Source organism: Mytilus californianus, unplaced genomic scaffold, assembly GCF_021869535.1.
Source record: "Mytilus californianus isolate M0D057914Y unplaced genomic scaffold, xbMytCali1.0.p SCAF_1, whole genome shotgun sequence".
Lineage (NCBI taxonomy): Eukaryota > Metazoa > Mollusca > Bivalvia > Mytilida > Mytilidae > Mytilus > Mytilus californianus.
In genome coordinates, this window is record NW_026262581.1 from 44,448,458 (window position 1) to 44,470,251 (window position 21,794).

At 31.7% G+C, this 21,794-nt stretch overlaps 1 protein-coding gene and 2 long non-coding RNA genes across 3 annotated transcripts in view; 1 reads left to right on the top strand and 2 right to left on the bottom strand.

Moving 5' to 3' along the window:
• The window catches only part of LOC127703816 (uncharacterized), a 44,456-nt gene extending 34,497 nt beyond the window's left edge, over positions 1-9,959 (top strand). The window contains exons 3-4 of the long non-coding RNA XR_007983060.1: positions 3,482-3,548; positions 9,892-9,959. This is a non-coding gene — a long non-coding RNA (uncharacterized LOC127703816). The remainder of the gene's footprint in view (positions 1-3,481; positions 3,549-9,891) is intronic.
• The window catches only part of LOC127702559 (G-protein coupled receptor dmsr-1-like), a 126,146-nt gene extending 111,638 nt beyond the window's left edge, over positions 1-14,508 (bottom strand). Inside the window, exon 1 of the mRNA XM_052206815.1 lies at positions 14,463-14,508. The gene's annotated coding sequence lies outside the window, so the exon portion shown is untranslated. The remainder of the gene's footprint in view (positions 1-14,462) is intronic.
• Positions 14,509-19,361: 4,853 nt separating this feature from the next.
• LOC127703877 (uncharacterized) overlaps positions 19,362-21,794 on the bottom strand; it is a 39,037-nt gene continuing 36,604 nt past the window's right edge. Inside the window, exon 2 of the long non-coding RNA XR_007983099.1 lies at positions 19,362-20,253. This is a non-coding gene — a long non-coding RNA (uncharacterized LOC127703877). The remainder of the gene's footprint in view (positions 20,254-21,794) is intronic.

A 21,794-nucleotide genomic window follows, 5' to 3' on the forward strand; every position in this document is an offset into this window, starting at 1 on the left:
TAAGCAGGAAAACATCTAACAAAAACACAGATTGGACATGGAAATGACTTTATACATCCCTCACAACAAAAAAAGACACTAAGTACATATCTGAGAGTACTCTCAGTTACTGACAGCTAGTTCAAAGCCAATAACAACTAATAAAAAAATCATGTATCTAAGACTAAAATATCAATCAGTACACATCCAACTTCCAATGGATTTAGTGTAAAGATTTCATTAACAGTCAGAGAAAAGCATGACCATTTTTTTTTTAATAATAATAATAATTATTATTAGCATGGAAAAACAGGTTACTAGTGGTGATTTTTGCATGATATTTTTATGAGTTCATGGAACAGTTACTGTCACTTATGGAATAAGCTACTACATGATAGACATTACACTTAATAAGACGGAATATCATTGTCACATTTTTTCTACTTTTTATTTTTTTTCAAATCAGAATAAAATGATTCTATTATAGTGACCTCAATAGTTGTCATTAACTCTGTAGTAATATTTTTGTCTGAACTGAATTTTCACATGGTTGAAAAATGCAACATTATGTTGTGAAAGTAGGCATTAACATGATCATTCCACTAAGGAACTAAAGATTTGTTTTGGAGCTAACTTAATGTTTGAAATCTATTATATTTTCACATTATTTTTTAAATCTAATATGTTTTTTTTTTTAATCATTTTTCTTAGATTGTACCTGAAATAGTTCAATGTAGATGGTGCTTTATTATATTTATAACTAGTTTTAAGTTTAAGTGATTTGTATCAAAATTGAGAAAAATACATCAGAATAAGTCGACTGCTTTAAGTGAATGAAAGAAGTTAATTTTATGAAAACAAGTCAGATTCTCAAAAGTTGGAGGCCACTTACTGGTTGTATTGAAAGAAACCTTCATTTGAAATGAAAAATGTTATCATCAGATAAATACTAGATCAAGATAATCTTAATTTGATCAGTTCATCATTGTATTTAGAAGAAAAATAGAAATAGATTTTTTCAAGTGAACAGCAGATAAGCAGTTATCAAAATATGAAATATTGGTAATTAGAAATCTACACTCTAAAGCATTTTCCTAATCTGAATTACATCAAAATCCCTATTAGGGAGTGTTTGTAAAAGATTTAATTGTTGAATATAAGTTCTAGGCTGATGACAGAGTAGTTGCAAGGTTACACCACTGATGAAAACAAAATACATTCTTTTCATCAGTAATAATTGTTTAGGTGTTAAATTGTTTGGTCGAAATTACATCAGAATTACAACTCTTGCAAGAGTAAGTGATGTATTTATACACAGTCGCATCAGGTCAGAATGGGGATGTTAACTTGTGACAATACATGTCGAACTGTAACAACAACTCTTGCTTGCAATGTCCAAGAAATGACAGGCACTTGGCTTAAGGGACAGACACATACAGAATGTGGCGGTGTTAAACTTTAATAATGGGCGTTTAAAGATTTTTATGCCCCCGCCGTAGCGGAGAGGGCATTAAGTTTTACCCTTGTCCGTCTGTAACTACGTCTCAAAGTTGGTTTCTGTTCTTTTACTTTAGTTTGCCTTAACCAAATGTTATTAACTTATACACAATGCTTATTACCACAAAACACAGATCAGGTTTAAATTTTGGTGGTGTCACTTTAACCGTTCTAGAGTTATGCCCCTTTACAAATGGAAAAATTGCTGAATTTTTCATTTCCGTTCTCCAACTTTAATTTGCCTCAACCAAATGTTATGAAACTTATACCCAATGCTTATTTCCACAAAATACAGATCAAGTTTGAATTTTGGTAGTGTCACTTTAACCGTTGTAGAGTTATGCCTGGTTACAATTTTTCGTTTCTGTTCTCTTAATTAAGTTAGCCTCAACCAAATGCTATGAAACTTATACACAATGCTTATAACCACAAAATTTAGATCAAGTCTGAATTTTGGTGGTTTCACTTTTACTGTTCTAGAGTTATGCCCCTGTACAAATGGAAAAATTGCTGAATTTTTCGTTTCCGTTCTCTAACTTAAGTTTGTATCAACCAAATATTATGAAACTTATACACAATACTTATTACCACAAAACTCAGATCAAGTACAAATTTGGGTAGCGTCACTTTTACCGTTCTTCAGTTATGTCCCTTTATAACTTTATATGATATGCAAGCGGCGACATCATCTGTGTCCCATGGACATATTCCCCATTTATTTTTTATTAAGAATTGGTCATATGACATATATATTTACATTAAATCTTATGTTTTGGGTAGTACAATGTACTGTCTTACCAAACATTCTGTTAAAATTTGCTATGAATAATAATAGTTGAGGATTATCTTGTAATCAAAGCTGTAGTTATAACAAAGGTTCAAATCTTATGATGCATCATCATAAAACATATCACAATTGCAATAATTTGCCTGGTTGATTGCTTATCTTATATTATTATCTTGTTACACCAATTATATTTATGGATAGTTGTTCACATGAAACATGTGGAATTTTTGTGATAAAATACCTTCTATATATATAATTCTTATATTGCCATTGTGTTAATTTTATAAGTTTCTTGGATTAATCAGTACAGTGAGAAGGAGTACATAAGAAGATGGAAATTTGTTAATAATCCCTTTTTTAAGCATATTTAGAAATCCAAGCAGCTTATTACGGTTGCATACGCTGATTAGTACAATTGTTCTGGATGAAATTTGTGGAAGTTTATGAGTTTGAATGTCCCTTTGGTATCTTTCACCTCTCTTTTATTTATTAGTTTGATTTATATTAGTGTTATATTTCCCACATAGCAAGTCACAAATATAGTAAAAGGCTTACTGAAGTTTTTAGTCTGAGTCAGCTTAGGGAGTAACCATTTAACTTTAAGGGGGGGGGGGGCTATGGTGTTTTGTCTGAAAAATTTTTGCGAACATTTTTTTCGACGCTATCAATCAAATTATTTTTTTCAAAATTTAACACTATATGGTATGGGGAAAATCTAGATTCAGAATATTTTTTTTCTGTCATCTGCTTGACCACAATATTTGTTTTCATCAAACTGGGGATCAGAATATTTTTTTTAGGAAAAAACCATAACCACCCCAAGCCCCCCCCCCCCCCCCCCCCCCCCCTCCCTGAAATTAGAAAAGCTGTACTTAAGCAAAAGTCAAAACTTTGCTTATCCAAGAGGATTTGTCCTTTCACAATATCAATTGGCCAACTATCTCTTCTATCTCTATCTGAGCCCATTCATGAGAAAAATAAATGAAGACACATATACCCCTGCTTGTAAATATTCGGCAAATTCTTCAAATTTTCAATTTACAAAGGGAAGAACTGTGAAAGTGAGCAAGATCACTGTTAAGAGATCAAAGATATATGCTATACAGTTATTAATAATATAGCCTACAAGGCTTAGATTACAGGTGTTTATATAGTTTTGTTAGATATATTTATTTCATTAATTATCTTATATTATATGTAATAATGTTTTTGTTTCAGATGACATTATGTTACTTCAGTAAAGGTTTTTGTGGTGCAATTGTGCTGTCACTTCCTTGTAATACAGGTAAGAAATTATGTGTTACATGTACTATACAAGTGGGTTATATCACGATTATGCATTGCTTGAGGTGAGAGCTAGGGGCTGTCTTGAAATTTTAGTGAGGTGTGAATTTTTGCTCTATTTTGAAGGCCATACTGTTACTTTGAGATAAAGAACTGCATTAAAAGCACCCTTTGTTTGCTTTGTGTTTTGTCAAGTGTGTTTAGGGATTTTGTGTGATGAATTTATGCACCATATCTATCATCTGTTTGCCTTTTGTTCTGAACACCTTTTAATTATACCCCCGCTTAACCTCTGTCTGTCTGTCCATCCATCCGTCAGTCCATCCGTCCCATGAATATTTTCGTCGCATCTTTCTCAGGAACTACATTACAAAGATTTCTGAAATTTGATTTCAGGGTTATATAAGTCAGCTATACTGTGTGATGTGTTTTCAGATTCATCACTCAACAACTTCCTGTTAACGAACACTTGTATCATTTTACACATGATAGCCAAGTTGAAAATTTTCGTCACATTTTTCTCAGGAACTACAATACAAGGATTTCTGAAATTTGGTTTCAGGGTTTGTATAAGTCATCTATACCGTGTGATGTGTTTTCAGATTCATCACTCAACAACTTCCTGTTTACCGAAATATTTGGGCTGGGGTATCATCAGTGAGCAGTAGCTCGCAGTTTCAATTGTTAAATTATGTTCAGGCAACTATAAAATCATGTATGTGTTTTAAATTTGCAATAAATTTTGGGCCAATTATTTTAGTTTTGTTATTTCCTGGAGAATTTATGACAAAGTTGATCCATTGTTATTACAAATCTTGAGTGCATATCATAGTTACAGGGAGGTTATGATGTCACTAACGTAAAACGTTATTTTGTCAATCTGTGACAAATTTGGAAAAGATGTTTTTTTGCGACTGATTTTAATCATCAAAACAAGTTCGTGGACCTCTCTTTTTAGTCCCTACCGTCGAAGTGGACTTTAGGTCTGTCAGTGTATCTGGTGTCTGGTGTCTGGTGTCTGTCTGTCTGTCTGTCGGTCTGTCTCTGTCTCTGTCTCTGTCTCTGTCTCTCTGTCTGTCTGTCTGTCTTCCGTTCGTCTGTCGGTCAGTCTGGCAAAATATTTAGTGTATTGTTTTAACATGACAAGTTACAGATAAAGTTTGAATTTTATACCAAATAATCAGTTTTCCACACTTTTTTTCGTCATGCTTGAATATATTGATTTGATAATTGGTATATAGTTTTATCATGACAAGTTACAGATCAAGTTCGAAATTTTGTTCCGGTCTGATGATTTTGTGCAGAGTTATGGTCCTTGGACTTAGAAAATTCACATAAATAATCAGTTTTCCTCACTTTTTTTCATAATGCTTGAAGATATTTACATGATATTTGTTATATAGTTTACACCATGAGGAGTTATAGATCAAGTTAGCATTTTGTTCCAGTACAATGAATTTTTAAGTGGTAGGGGACTATGTATTGCCATGCAATACTCTCAGAATGCTTGTTTAAAAATGACATTTGGCTTGATTATTTATGAAGATTTATTTGTACAAATTTGTATCAACAAACCATTGATTAATTTTTTTATACGACCGGAAAAATTTTTTTGGGATCGTATGATGTCGTCGTCTGAAGACACGTTGGTTTCCGGACAATAACTTTAGTTTAAGTGAATGGATCTCTATGAAATTTTTTAAGAAGGTTCAATACCACAAAAGGAAGGTTGGGATTGATTTTTTGGGATGATGGTCCCAACCATTTAGGAATTAAAGCCCCAAAAAGGGGCCAAAAACAAGCATTTTTCTAGTTTCAGGATAATAATTTGTGTATAAGTATTTCGATTGCTCTGAAATTGTACCACAATGTTTAATACCACAAGTAGAAGGTTGGGATTCATTGTAGGGGTTATGGGGGCCAACAGTTTAGGAATTAAGGGCCAAAAACAAACATTTTTCTAGTTTCCAGACAATAACTTGTGTGTAAGTGTATAGATCTCTATGACATTGTACCACAAGGTTCCATATAACAAAGGGAAGGCTGGGATTGAGTTTGGGGTTAATTGTCCCAAACATGTAGGAATTAGGGGCCAAAAACAAGCATTTTTCTAGTTTCCAAACAATAACTTGTGTGTAAGTGTATGGATCTCTCTGAAATTGTACTACAAGGTTCCATACTACAAAGGAAAGGCTGGGATTGAGTTTTGGGGTTATTGCTCCAAGAGGGGTTTCAAAAAAATTGGGGGGGGGGGGGGGATTTTTTTCCCAATTTTTTTAAGGGATTCATATTTTTTTTTCAAAATTTTTAAAATTTCGAATTTTTGAAGAGTTTCAAGAAGACAGTATTGCGCAATGGATTTATAAGATCTTTAACCACATTTATTTTGTGTCAGAAACCTATATTATGTCAAAAATTTGATCACAATCCAAATTCAGACAGTATCAAGCTTGAATATTGTGTCCAAATTTGCCCCAACTGTTCAGGGTTCGACCTCTGCGGTCTTATCAGGCTGCGCTCAGCGAAGCATTTTATTTTAACAGATATGCAGTAAAAATGATGTTTTGTTTTTTTTAAATCTTGAAAATTTAACAAGATTGAATCTTTTCCAAAGAATTCTTACACAAATTTAGAGCATATTTTTTTAAAGAAGATCTTCCAAATAATTTTACCTTTTTGAAACAAAAAGACTGTCGAAAGGATGAGAATTGTCCAAGAAACGTTCAAGAAGATATGAAAAATTTCGACACCATTTATCTCTAAAAGAAGCACATAAAGGTATGTTTTTACTTACATATTTGAATTGACTAGATAAGAAAAAGCTTGTTTTTAAGTTATTGTGAAAAAATTACTGTGGGATCAAAACCCTTAGTGACTCTTTTTATGATTTTTGTGTTTTGACTGTGTAATGTGCCTAGTTTCAATGATTTGATTGGTGTGGGACCAAAACTGAAAAACATTTCTTTAATTGTTGTGAACCTTTTTGTGATATTGGTCTTGCCTACTATTATAAGACATTCTATAAGCAGCAACAGCTGATATTGTTTTCTATTATCTGTCTTGTTATAAAGACAACTTTAAACAGGTAGCCATTTTTAATTTGTTTTGCAGGAAAAATTATAAAGATCAAAATGACATTTATCAAATAACAAATTACATACAGAGTATGAGAGTTAATTAGCTGGTGGGAATACAACAGCTAAGTTATGATTTATCCCATCAAGGCTTTAATCACTTACATGATAAATTAGAGGACTTCCCTCTAGGGAGAAATAACTGCCTTCTAATATACACTAACAAGATCATATAAATTATACCACTGGAGTATGTAGGAGGATTAAGTTCAGTTTTATTTCTTATAACTCTCTTTTTTAAAGCCTATAATTCTTTGATGATTTAAAGCTACATGTCTGATATTATGTGACCTTGCTTTTGCCTGCTAAGTTACTTAGTAGGTTTTTATCTTTTCTGTTGAAAATTAATTAGCGCTTTTAGTTTTTGTATGTGCGTTGAAGACCGGAACCAATTGTGGTATACCATTGTCAGTCCGTCCGTCTGTTTACACATTGTATGATAACTTAACTTTGCTCTAACCAATACTCATTTAAATTTAACACAACATTAGTATTGACAGCAGAAAGCTCCTTTTGCATTTTTTTTATTTTTGGATTTGCCGTTCCAGTGATACTGATCTTTGACCTTTAGATTTACAGCAATTTTTCATAAGTTGCGACCTAACTCCAGTGTTTCTGAATTGACAGGAAGCCCCCTTGTGATTTTTTCAATTTTCAAGTTTGTTGTTCCAAAGTTACGAAACTTTAACTTTTACATTTCAGGCAATATTTCACAAATAGCACACCAACTCCAGTATTCATGAATTGATTGCCTCCAAACTTTACTCTATTGTTGGGGTTGATGAAAAGGAAGCTATCTTTTAATTCATTTGATTTTCTTGTTTGTCGCTTTAGAGTTATGGGACTTTGATTGTCAGATTTCAGTAAATTTTTCGCATATTGTACCATAACTGGAATTTGTCATTGTTTTTCCTCAACACATTGGCGCGGGAGGGGGGTAGAGATACCAGGCATCTGTCCCCTGGTCTGTCCATTCAGTCTGGTTAGCACACTTTCCTGTACAATTCTTGTTTGATTTTTATAAAAATTATATCATAGGTTTATATCAGCAATGTCTCGGATAAGTTTGGATATACTGGCGATCAACTGTTTTTATAAGAGTTGTTCCCCTTGGAAATATTAATTATATGGAAAATTGCATTATAAGCACTCTCACATGTACAATTTTTGTCAGATTTTTATCAAAATTATATCAAAGGGTTAGATCAGCAATGTCTTGGACATTTCAAAAATCAGTGCCAATCAATAATTTTAAAAAGAGCTATACACCTTAGAAATATTATTTATATTGGAAACTGAAATGCATTTGCTCTCAAGCCTTCATTTCTTTGAGATAATTATAAAATGTTATGAAGAACAACAAAAAAAAGTTACAGATAAGATATGTGCACCGCAGGGGACATTAGAACTCTGTTCTTTTATAACTTCCACTTACCAGGAGATCCCAATTATGTTGGAAGGTGGCATAAAAAACCAACAATCAATCAATTTTACTCTCTAAACTTTTAGTCATTATTGTACCAATTGAATATTGCTCCTTATCATATACTTATAGTAAATAACTTATAATTTTTATAGTATGATAATAGTATTAAATTTACGTGAATTCCATATTTTCCAAAATGGTGATTAGCAGGCTGATATGAAAAATTTATCAACTGCTTGCGGCTATTATCGCATGCCTTTCCGTAACGTTATCGCATGGCATTCCGGCATTATCCAGCAAATTATGGAAAATACATCTCAATGGTACATTTTCAGTGAAAAACATAACAAAGTAGGGTACAAAACAAATATTAGGAAACAGGAAAATATATCATGTAAAATGCAAAACAAATGATACAATACATACATTTTTCAAAGTTTCCAGCTTAATTTAGCAAGTTACTTTACAAATGTTGACTTTTCCAAACAGTGTTCATTTTGTTTTGTTGCTTTTTTTTGTATTGTGAATATAAAAATATATTACATTGTATACTGTTGTGTTTCTCCTCTGTTGAGGCATATGATAGAAAGACTTCATATCTGATGTATTACATTTGGCGTCTGTGGTCTGTAAACTTTTCACTTTTTGAACTTCTACTTGAGAACCACTTAAAAGGATCAATATATTAAACTGTTATTTTTCTCCATTGTGGAAGCATATGATAAAAAGATCATAACATGTCATTTTTCATAGCGGATGTATTATCAGCCCTTGGTCAATTTCAGCCCTCGAACCTTCGGCTCTTGGCGAAGGCTCTTGGGCTGATAATACATCTGATATGAAAAATGTCATGTAATAAACTGATAAGAAGAGCACTATGTAAATAGTAGATTTTTTATTTCTAATTTTGTCTTTCACCTTATTAAACTACTGGTAAATATTAATTTGAGGTACAAAATGTAGTATTTTATAAAAAACGTCCTTTTAAAAAAATGACCATTACCTCATGTTCATGATCTAAGTGTTCTGGTCTTGTTTCTCTGTAACATTTACAGGACAGAGCTTTAATATTTGGTGTGTGGAGTTGTTGTATCAAGTATATATCTATATGGCATAGGACCATGACCTCTTTCCCTAATTTTCCAGAGGTCAAGTTACAGATTATGAATTATGTTTATTTACAAAGTGATTTTTGGAGCAAAGTTCAAGTGGTACGCTGAATTTTTAAAGGAAACGCATAATGTATTAAGTTAACTCAATTAAAAAATGCTACTGTTTGTGTTAAATAAACAGTCTATGTTAACTGAGTAAACCACATGAACTGATTGGAAATAATAACATATCAAAGGAACAGATATTTTGTTGCTTATCTTCAACATTTGGGTTCAGTTTGTGGTTTTCATTTTCCACAATTTACTCATAAATGGACTTAGTTTTTTTATTGGATAACAAGTGGACACATTCTGGGGTTAAAGTTTGTTACTCATCGATTACTTTGTCAAACCTTTATAGAATTTTATGAAACTTTGACAGAAGCTTTTTTATGATTAAAAGATAATGAAGCAAACTTTTGAAAGTATATCATTTTCATATTTAGTATTTTTCTGATAGATGGACAGCCAGGAATTAAATTTTTTTGACATGATAAATTTTGTAAACCTTCATTGGTTGTTATGAAACTTGGATAGAAGCTTTAACTTCAAGATCAAGAATTAACATCTAAAGAAAAAGTTTGATTTTTTTTAATACTGTATTTTACTGATAAATGCATTCACTTTTTACAGTCAACATGTCACTATACACTGACAGCAGCAATTGCAGGCTAGTTAAAGGGTTTTGCCTTCACTAATTATTTTATGTAAGTATCTGCTGATTCTTCATACAAAAGCATGTTAATATGTCTTGGGGAAGTCTAGGAAAGTACCTTCAAGTCTCATATAGATGCTATACCATACTTCTTAATACCAATATTACAGATTAATGACAAGGTTTAAACCTTGAATTAAAAACATAAAACATATAAAATTCACAATGAGACTCTCTTTAACAAATTCTGCAACCTATTATTGAAAATCAAAAGTCTTGAATTTCGATTTTACTACATTAGTTGTATATGTTAACAACCAAAAAAACTAATTAGCTGGATTCAAGTTATATCTGTCCTTCTCAACAAAAGCTCATTAGGAAGTCAAAATATGCTTACAGCAAAATTCAATTTAAATAAGATTCTATTGAAAGAGTTTTGAGCAGGGAATAAAATCTGTTTTTCAGACAACACAGACAGCTTTCAATCTTACAGCATAATTGATGGAATTTGTGAATAAAATATAGATTACTCTTTTTATTTAAGAATTAAGATAGAAACAAATTTTGAAAAAAAATGTGAAGATACAAGTTAAAGGAAAAGTTTGGTATATCACAATGAGGCAGCTACTCATCAATTTTTGTCTCTCCTCGACAAAGTAAAAAAAGTAAGACTTTAAGGCTTGCTGTTTCCAGGGGAGGGGAGGTGGCAGCAGTGGCGTCAATAATGTTTCAGTTTGTGATTAGGTCAATTTAAGGGGAACCACTAGTGGTAGGTCAATGATATTTGGTATGCAGTTGTATTAGCATTGGCACATCTCATTTCCATGGAGATTATTTGGGAACCACTTATGATAAGTCAATGGTATTTGGTATGCAGGTTGCATTGTTTACATTTTAAAGTATTGCCATTTAAATTTAACCTTTGCATTACACTATCAAATTACAAAAAAGTAAGACATATCTGTGTGTCAATAGTTTATGCTTTATGTTTGTGTTTACATTCATATCGATCAGCTGCAGATGCCTATGTACATTTGTATTTTGGGTTTACAATTCAACAAATCTCCAGGTCAATATAATGTCATCAGCAATAGATCAGGTCTTAATAAGAGTCTTATACCATTTGATACACTGGGTAATAAATTACTGCCTGCAGTTTGGATAAGTCTTAGATAAGCAGGGACTACCAAAGGTATGACATCAACAACAAATTCTTCCATTAGTTTAATTAATGGTATCAATATTGTTTCCTTTTAGCTCACCCGGCCTGAAACCGGTACTTTGCCAAATACTTAAAAACTTTAAATGAATGTTCCTTAGGGTATCTAGTTTATAGATTGTATTCTGGGATTTGATCCATTCAAAAATATGGACGGCAGTTTCTAAAAATAGAACATAGATGTCGAATTAAGTTTTTGGCTTTCATCTCAAAAACTAAAGCAGCAAGAGCAAAACTGACATAGGTGAAAGTGTTAAACAGGTTTACATCTACCTTTCAAGTAATCTTCAGACCAATAGGACAACTTATTGTTGGGTTACTGTCCAGAAATAGTTAATTTTTAGGAAATTTTACAGTTTTGGGTTATGCTTTATCTTCAATATTATTATAGAAAGAGAGAAAGTGTAAATGACAAAATTGTTCATCAAAGTAAGATCCACAAATAAGTCAAATGCCTGAAACTGAAATTACAGCCAAGTGAGCGATATCAGGCTCTCATGAGCCTCTTGTTAATTAAAGAAATAGAAAGATCTTTTTTATGAAAAGTAGTTACAAACAATCAACTGGCACATGCATCACTATGCTTAAGTGCCTGCTTTAATAATTAGTAAATAAAGTTGAAAATGTGTGCTTAAGTTACAGTTATCCAACTGATCGATTACAAATTGAGTGCACCTGACTTAGCCACAACATTGAAATTTAGCATGTTTTATCTGGTTGGTTATCAAAATGGTATATTTCCAGTTTATATGGAAAACAGGCAGCATGTATAAATGTTACATCTTTGTTTATGTTTGTGTTTACATTGATATTGATCAGCTGCAGATGCAGTTATACATCTGTGTATTGGGTTTACAATTTTGATGAAGAAAACACTTATTCAACTCACTTGATCTGCGAGCAGAGATTTAATAATGGGAATAACAGAAACCCCAAATCTAATACAAAATGTTTGCATTCCTTTTCAGTAACGGCAGTTTTTGTCTTCATGGACATATCTTTACTTTATGAGTTTGTAAATAAAGTAATTTGGAACATATTAATTCTGAATTTAATGCTAATTTTATATGTGTTAATTTGTTCATATGGTCCACTTATCAAATCGGTAAATTTGACAAAAGAAATTCAATGCTGTATCATTCCCATAACATGCATGAACTTAAATGTCATATTGTAGTTATTGCATCTTTTCCTTAAAAAAAATGAATTATTGAGTTATGGCAAAATAGTCTAATTAGAAAATAAGGAAGCAGAATGTTTTGAGATATTCATCGAATGTATTGTGTTGATCTTTTCAGTCTTATAATTTGTTTTTGTTGCTAAATGATCAAATTAACAAAGCTGCTTGAAAGTCTTGAAACTTCCTGCAAGAATACATAAAACAACCCACCAGCATGTTTTCATGGCATTTAGATAGCTTCCAATGATCATATTAGGTTGAATTATGAATTCATTTCTAGTAAGACAAATTCACAAAATAATTCAAGTAAATTGCCCCTTTGAATTTCTTCCTACTTTTTCATGGCCATGATTATGAAAGTGGTTCAAATATGGAAACAAATGGAAATTAATGAGTTGAAATTTATATCTAAATGTTCTTGGCAAATTTATTTTTGTACATTCGGAGCATGCACTGATTTTGTTGTGATTTCCACCATAAAGATTCATTTAATAATTCTTCCATTGATTTTTGGTAGAATATATAAAGTGTAAATTGATTTTTATTTGAAGAAATTAAGAAGTGAATCTAACTGTCATAAAGATTCTTTTTTTCTGTTAGATTGAAATCAATTTTATCTGTGAACAAAAGTCATGTATTGAAAAATAAATGGAATGTAGAGAGACATAGATAGAAGCTATTGACAAATTATTCTTCTCATAACAAAAAGACTGGGGTTTAGTATAGTGTGGTACAATGGATGCATTAACAACAAAGTCGGAAGAAAAATATTTCTTGCTAAAGTGCATTCAAAAGTAATTATTTTAAAAATTGGATATGTTATCTGATGGTTCTTATATGTTTTTGTGTAAATATTATGAAATAAAAAGTCTTTAATTATTTCTTCTTTGTTTTGGTGTCAACCCACTTAATTTTTTTTTTTAATTTAAATGACAACAGATATAAGAAGATGTGGTATGAGTGCCAATGAGACAACTCTCCATCCAAGTCAAAATTTATAAAAGTAAACCATTATAGGTCAAAGTACGGTCTTCAACACGGAGCCTTAGCTCACCCCGCACAGCAAGCTATAAAGGGCACCAAAAATTACCAGTGTAAAAGCATATTTGAAAAAGAGATTGTCAGAAAAATACATAGATAATATTATCCTTAAATTCATTTGCAGAGATTTATTAAATTTTTACTGTTAATGTAGTTTAAAATATTGGTCACACACCAATCACAATCATAATTTAGTTTTTGGCCTTTAAGAAGTTACAAGGAGCCAGGACAGGAATTTACCATAAAAAGCCTTATTTTAAGAAGATTTTTTTTATCATTCTGTTGATGCAGGTTTTTTTTTTATCTAAAATGAAGATTTCATTTAGTTAGATTTATTACCATGATAATTCTCCTTTCATTTTATATCTTTCTCCTGCTAATAGCATTTATACAAAGAGGCTAGAAAAACTTAGCTATGAGCACTTTCCTGTTACTTTTTTTATTTTATTCTGCATAAGCGTACTAGACTTGCATTCTATTGTGTTTCACAACTTTTCTTGTGTCTTTGGGTGTATGGTCTCCATATTGAAGTGTGTTCAACACTTAATCTTCTAATAAATGATATTGATATAGTACAAAAATTGCTATGACAAGTTTTTTATTTTTCCTTTACACCCCTGCAACTTAGCAGTATACCCTTCCTTAAATGTCTGTTAAAGTTTACCATTGCATCATTATACAGTTTTACCTTGATGTGGTACAAATATTTAGTCATTTTATATAGCATTTGAATAAATATTTATAAGACTTACTTAAAATAGCTACAGGTACAGACAGATGGGAAATAAGGGAAGCTTAAACCAGGCAGATAATCCTAGCACTAAACCAATTCATTATTATGATATTGGTTATAAGAAGAACTTTTATTGTAAAAGTTACAATAGAGGTGCCTCATTCAATTAGATAATAAAAGGTCTTTTTTCTGTATTTATCATTTTAATTCCGAATAAACTTTAATCTTATAGTTTTAATCTAATTTTAACTCCAATGAAGTTTCAGCTAGAAACTTAATGATCTAAGTAAGCTATATAAACTACTTCTTATTTTGGTTTTGTTTCATTTCTTATTGTAAAATAAATGTACTTAATTAATTGAATACATAAGCTTACCTTGTTTATAACAGTCGTGATGTCCGATTTAAAACTCAGAATCAAGAAATATATCAATAATAGCAAGATTTGTGCTAGAAACCCACCCACCTATTCTTTAGCCAATCAGATTAGCTAGCACCTGTTAATGCTTTGTTATACTGATTACTTTTTTTTTTTTTTTTTGCAATTATGAAATAATAGGACCCCATGTATTGATTCTGACTGTTACCAGATGCAAGGTCATTTAGTTTGTTAAATTCTTCAGTGGAAATAAAGATATTTGAGATGAATTAGTTGAAAGTCTTATTCAAAAAGTATAAATTGTATTATGGAAAAAGACGTAAATCTGTTTATGAGCACAATCATCTTTTTCATCATAAATACAAAAATTAAGGGAAAATCTAGAACTTACCATACTGAGCAAGGTTTAGATTTCTTTTTAAATTGTCACTATGTCATAAAAAGTCTTGATGTAAACTTTCTAAATATTTTGATATGTGTTTAAGTTCTGAAAACCTCTAGTTTAAGTTATCTCAATCAGTGAAAGTTAAAAAGGAAAAAACCCCAAACCACTATTTTAAACAGCTGGAGTCGGTTTCACAAAAAAACTTATGACTAAGATTGATCCTAAGTATACTGAATTGTTCATGACTTATGATCAATTTTAGTTATTTTTGTGAAACTGACTCCTGTGCTCCAGTCACACATTTTAATCATTAAGTTACATTATAAACCGCAGAATATAAAAAATCAGTAAATATAAAAAAAAAGTATAAGATATTTATGTACCTTAAACTAATTGTTTCATTTCCATAGTTATCTTTATATACCAATGAACATCTGTGCCAGTGGTTATTAATCCAGATTTGACTGAATTTTAGCTTCTGAAGATTAGGACATTTATATTGGATGGCAGACATTATTTTCATAAGACATTAGTAAAGTGTGAATTGGTTTGTTTTTTCATTGAAATCTCAAGAAATAATCTGCTTTGTCTGTTGTCATGACAGATCATATGTAGTTCATACGATCTTTAAGATAAGAAAAGCTAAAAACAGGACAAAATCTAACATTTCAAATAACTAAGACCTAGTTTTGATGTTTTTCCCTTTATACACTTATGAAATTCACTACCTTCAATTTTTCAGTCTTAGTTGATTGAACTCTTACAGTTTCTTCAAGTGGGTTAAAAGTGGGCTTATATGGATAGTGTAGAACACTGACTGGGCATGTGCACATTTTCTATTAGAATACACTAGTTAAACTTTCCCTCTTCAGTATGCTGAACCAAACTTAGTTCTTTATTTCTGATGGACATTTATTTCTAGATAGACCATTTGTAAAAAAATTATATAATAACCTAGATATAACTAGCTTTTGCACTTAAACCAGAGTTGCTTGTACTTGTGAACTTTCTAAAATTTTGCCAAGCATGGCATACTTCTCTATTTTGTAAATCTATAAAATCATATGAGACTATGCAGTGCTTTTTGTTAAGTTTGAATGAATTCCAGATTGTCTTTTAATGAAGTGGCTGTTCGTGTCTGAGTTGTTTACATGTTTCTGTTAACTCTAATTATTGATAAACATATAGGCCATAGGTTATCTTGAAAAAACTTGTTTGAAAACATCAAGATTACATAGTGTGTAAACAGGAATTGTCACAAATGTCTTAGATAAACTATAAGGTCATAGTAGATATTTTTCCTTCTTTTTTCTGATAAAATCCAGGATGTTTGTAGATTGCTTATCTCTACACATGGATCCAGTCTTGCTTTGCTTTACTGCAGAAATGTTTTGACAGTTATAGTTAGTTGTTCTAATGTAAACAGCTTAGTCTTGCTTTATGATTATTGAGAAACCAGTTGAGTAGGTTTTGATTATCTTGATCATGAAATAATTTGTTCTTTATAAATAGAAAGTGCCATTATAGCATGTAATTGGAACAGTTGGATGCATGAGATATTTCATGACACCATTTTTTAATGACTTAATTGGAATGTTTGATTTTATGGTGACCTGATTCAGTGGGAAATATCAAGCATTAATCACAATAATTGATATTGGAACTGAAGATCTAATAATTGATATGGTCTTAGTTATAATATTGATTGAAATATAATTTTATCCTGGAACATTTTAAATATATTTTATAAACAGTTGGAATTGTATGCTACCCCATTGATTCCATTAATTCTTGAAAATGTTACATAACATGAAAATGAAAAGTAATTTAAAGTCACTAAAAGTAAGTTCTTTCAGAAATACAAATGTCAAGATGTTAAAAGTTTTTCACTAATTGTGAATTGTTACATTCTGGTCCTGTCTGGTGATACTGTTGTCTAGAGATAATATTGTTATTATAGCCATCAGATCATTACAAGAATTGATTACAGTGAATATTGTATATGATTATCTAATTAATGTCCAATTCTTACTGAAGCCAATATCTAACACATTTGAAGATTGCATTGCAACTTAATTTCCCCAGCGTGAACAATTGGAAATTCTATAACATGGACAGCATAAGAAAAATAGAAACATATAGTCAAAGATGAATCGTTTAGTTGCAAAATTATACAGGAACAAGATGTTTGGTTGATTTATTGGTAAAGTTGTTAAGATATACTTGAGAAGAATAGGCAATAATAGTGCTGGTCATTAGTGTATTGATGTGACTGTACAATAACCACTTGTCACTTTTGTAGGGTTTAGTTATTAAAGAAAAGAAATGAGTGGTTCAAGAATAATTTAAATAAAGGTATTAATTTCAGTGTTTAATGAACCTGAAATTGTTGTTTTTTTTGTTGGTTTTTTATTATACCTTTCTGCGATAGTAAGAGGGCATTATGTTTTCTGATCTGTGCATCCATCCTGTATCAAGTTATTAAAGTTATCAAAAATCATGAGTCCAATAAAAATTTATAAAAAGATAAACTTCCCAGTAAGACCCCGTTTACACGTGTAAAAAAGATCGATATTTCCTGAGATCGATCTTTAGTCTAATGTAAACAGGACAGATCGATCTTTAATCTGACTTTAAAAGTCCACCTCCAGAGGTGGTTTTAAAAAGTTCAATCTTTCTTCACGTGTAAACGCTTAGATCTAGTGAATGTTGTATTTAGATATGAAAATAAATCTGCGCTTGTTCGGCGGCAAAAACAATAGATGGGATAAGGACAGTAAATATAGATTCCGTCGTTATTATACGACCGCAAAAACTTTTGCGGTCGTATATTGGTATGACGTTGGCGTCGTCGTCCGAAGACACATTGGTTTTCGCACTCGTACTTTAGTTTAAGTGAATGGATCTCTATGAAATTTTACCATAAGGTTCAATACCACAAAAGGAAGGTGGGGATTGATTTTGGAGGTTATGGTACTAACAGTTAAGGAATTAGAGGCCAAAAAGGGGCCAAAAATAAGCATTTTTGTAACTTCCAGACATAACTTGTGTGTAAGTGTATGGATCTCTCTGACATTGTACCACAAGGTTCCATATCACAAAGGGAATGCTGGGATTGATTTTGGGGGTAATTGCCTCCAAATTTTAGGAATTAGGGGCAAAAAACAAGCATTTTTCTAGTTTCATGACAATAACTTGTGTGTAAGTGTACCGATCTCTCTGACATTGTACCACAAGGTTCCATATCACAAAGGGGATGCTGGGATTGATTTTGGGGTAATTGCCTCCAAATTTTAGGAATTAGGGGCCAAAAAAGGGGCAAAAAACAAGCATTTTTCTAGTTTCATGACAATAACTTGTGTGTTAGTGTATGGATCTTTATGAAATTGTACTACAAGGTTCCATATCACAAAGGGAAAGTTGGAATTGAGTTTGGGGGTAATTGCCCAAAACGTTTAGGAATAAGGGGCCAAAATAGAGCCAAAAATTAGCATTTTTCTAGTTTCCAGACAATAACTTGTGTTCAAGTGTATGGATCTCTCTGAAATTGTACTGCAAGGTACCATACCACAAAAGGAAGGCTGGGGATTGATTTTGGGGGTAATTGCCTCAAAATTTTAGGAATTAGGGGCCATAAAGGGGCAAAAAAACAAGATTTTTTCTAGTTTCAGGACAATAACTTGTGTGTAAGTGTATGGATCTTTATGAAATTGTACTGCAAGGTTCCATTTCACAAAGGGAAGGCTGGGATTGATTTTGGGGGTAATTGCCTCAAAAGTTTAGGAATTAGTGGCGGAAAGGGGCCAAAAAACAAGCATTTTTCTAGTTTCCAGACAATAACTTGTGTTCAAGTGTATGGATCTCTCTGAAATTGTACTGCAAGGTACCATACCACAAAGGGAAGGCTGGGATTGAGCTTGGGATTGATGAATCATAAGGGGGTTCAAAAAATTTGGGGGGGGGGGGGGTTGTTTTTTTCTTTAAAATTTTCCATTTTTAAATTGGTTATTTCTGATTTATATATAAAAGCAAATAATAATGATATGGTTTGAATAGGTAAATTAAAAATTTTTAAGTTCTTAGACCACATTCATTCTGTGTCAGAAACCTATGCTGTGTCAAATATTTAATTACAATCCAAATTCAGTGCTGTATCAAGCTTGAATGTTGTGTACATACTTGCCCCAACTGTTCAGGGTTCGACCTCTGCGGTCGTATCAAGCTGCGCCCCAGCGGAGCATTTTTATTTCATCATTCTTCTGAATCGATGAATTCTATTTCTTTGCTGCAAATCCTCATCTTCAAATGCATTGACCTTTCATTTTTATACGCCCGTTTACGGGACGTATTATGGTATACCGTTGTCCGTCTGTCCGTCTGTCCGTCCGTCCGTCTGTCCGTCCGTCGTCAACATGTCAGACATTAACTCAAAAACGCTTTAACCAATTTGCATAAAACTTTGGTGAATTGTTTATATCTATTGACGTGAGCTCCCTTTTGTTTTTTATAAATTTTAGATTTTACGTTTCCGAGTTATGGGGTTTTATTCATTAAAAAAAGGGGGATTTTCCAGTTTTCTGACAATAACTCAAGGATGCTTTCACCAACTTGCAAGAAATTGTGGTGAATTGTTTATATCTATTGACATGAGCTCCCTTTCAATTTTTATAAATTTTAGATTTTACGTTTCTGAGTTACAGGGTTTTATTCATAAAAAAAGGGGGATTTTCCAGTTTTCCGACAAAAAATCAAAAATGCTTTCAGCAGTTCTTCTGAAACTTTGTTGAATTGTTTATATCTGTTGATGTAAGCTCCTTTTAGAATTTTATAAATTTTTCATTTATCATTTCTGAGTTATGGGGTTTTATTCATTAAAAAAGGGGGGATTTTCCAGTTTATGGACAATAACTTCAGCAGTTCTTACGAAACTTTGGTGAATTGTTTATAACTATTGATGTAAGCTCCGTTTAGAATTTTATAAATTTTTCATTTATCATTTCTGAGTTATGGGGTTTAATTTATTAAAAAAGGGGGATTTTCCAGTTTTCGGACAATAACTCAAAAATGCTGTCAGCAATTTTCATGAAACTTTGGTGAATTGTTTATATCTATTGATGTACATTTTCATAAATTTCTAATATGACATTGAGAATTAATTGAACTTTATTTCTTTATAGTCTGACAACAGATTTACTAAGTATTGCGCAAAAGCACAGTGTATTGCACAACAGCACGAAATCTTTAATTGAATATAAATTCAATCCATATAACCAATTTCAAGTTCTTTGACTAAATTTATTCAGAAACCTATAATATGTCAAATATTTAATTACAATCCAAATTCAGACCTGAATCAAGCTTGAATATTGTGTCCATTTTTGCCCCAACTGTTCAGGGTTGGACCTCTGCGGGCGTATCCAGCTGCGCTCAGTGAAGCAGTTTATTAAGTGATAGTCTTCTCTCATTTCTTTGTTTAATGACTTGTGACGTGCGAACCAAAAAGATAATTAATAACTGCATACGAAATTCCAATGATCCAACTATTTTCTCACTGATTTTCAATGTGTGATTTTCCATGCAAGATGCACACGTTATCATACTATTCTATTTTTATGATTGTTTGTTTACGAAATGTAGGGTGATTAGGTCAGACCGGTTCTTTTTATGTTGCAGTGTATTTATAAGATCGATCTAGTTGGTGGTGCAAATGTAAAAGCGAACTGGTCTTTTTAAGATGGAATCAAATAAAGATTGGTTCAATTTCGTACAAGTGTAAACGGGGTCTTAGATAACAAATCATTACACAGAAAACTAAAGATTGACCAGCACAAACCCCACAAAAATCTTGGATTGTGAACTCAGGTGTTCCCAATGGTTAACAGTTCCTGCTTCAGTAGTGACACCAGTTATGTACTCATTGCAAGTAGAATCAAAGTACTGAAGTACTGAACATCGGATGACCGCAAGTTCTTGTGGATGGTTGCAAGTACTTGTCTCAGAAGAAAAAATCACATCTCTATACCTGAAAGTGAGGTTAAGGTACATAGGTATATTTTTTTCAGAGATAAGTTAGTGCGTGGATGATGAATAAATGACAGGGAATTCAACCTCACCGTAATAACTATTATATTGTAGTGATACAAATCAGTATACTCTGGTTTTTTGTTATATATTATATTAATATTTGTATCATGAAAACAGTTACATGTATATATAATTTTCATCCATTTGTATATCATTCTATTCTACTATTCTAATAATAGTGAGTGCAAGTGCATAGTGGACACTCTTTTGTAATAATTCGATTTTTCTAATAGATTGGATTTGAGAAGGCATTCATATTTTCCCACAAAAAGTTCTTGAGATATTCTTCCGCATGCGTTAACTCAAATTTTCGGTATTCTTGATTTGTTATTGATATATATATATATATATATATATTTCTCGCGACAAAACATTTTCATATTTATCTATGTTCTTAAAAATTATTTTTATGAATATTTATTGATGAAATTGATATATAACAAGCGATAAGGAATGTTATTTTGCGTTCGGTTATCAGTCAAAAACGAAAGTCACTTGGGTAGAAATGTCGGTAGCAACAATACACCGGAATGCCCTCACGGTAATCTGATGTAAAAATGTGGATATGTCATGTTTGGTATTGTCACAATCTAGGAATAGAGGATTATATCTTGTCATCTTACACAGATATTCTTTAAATGGTCAACAAAATCATGATGTTGTTCCTAAAACTTGTGAAGGAATGACTTTTGAGTTTACCTGGCATTTGGAACTTATTATGTAAGCAGTATAACCCTCTATCAAAAAATCATCATAGGAAACACAAACCTCATAGTCTAGGTAGTTTACCATGAAGTTGTGGTTACAACAATATGAAATTTAGTACACATGTTTATTATGATATTTTTTTTTAATTTACA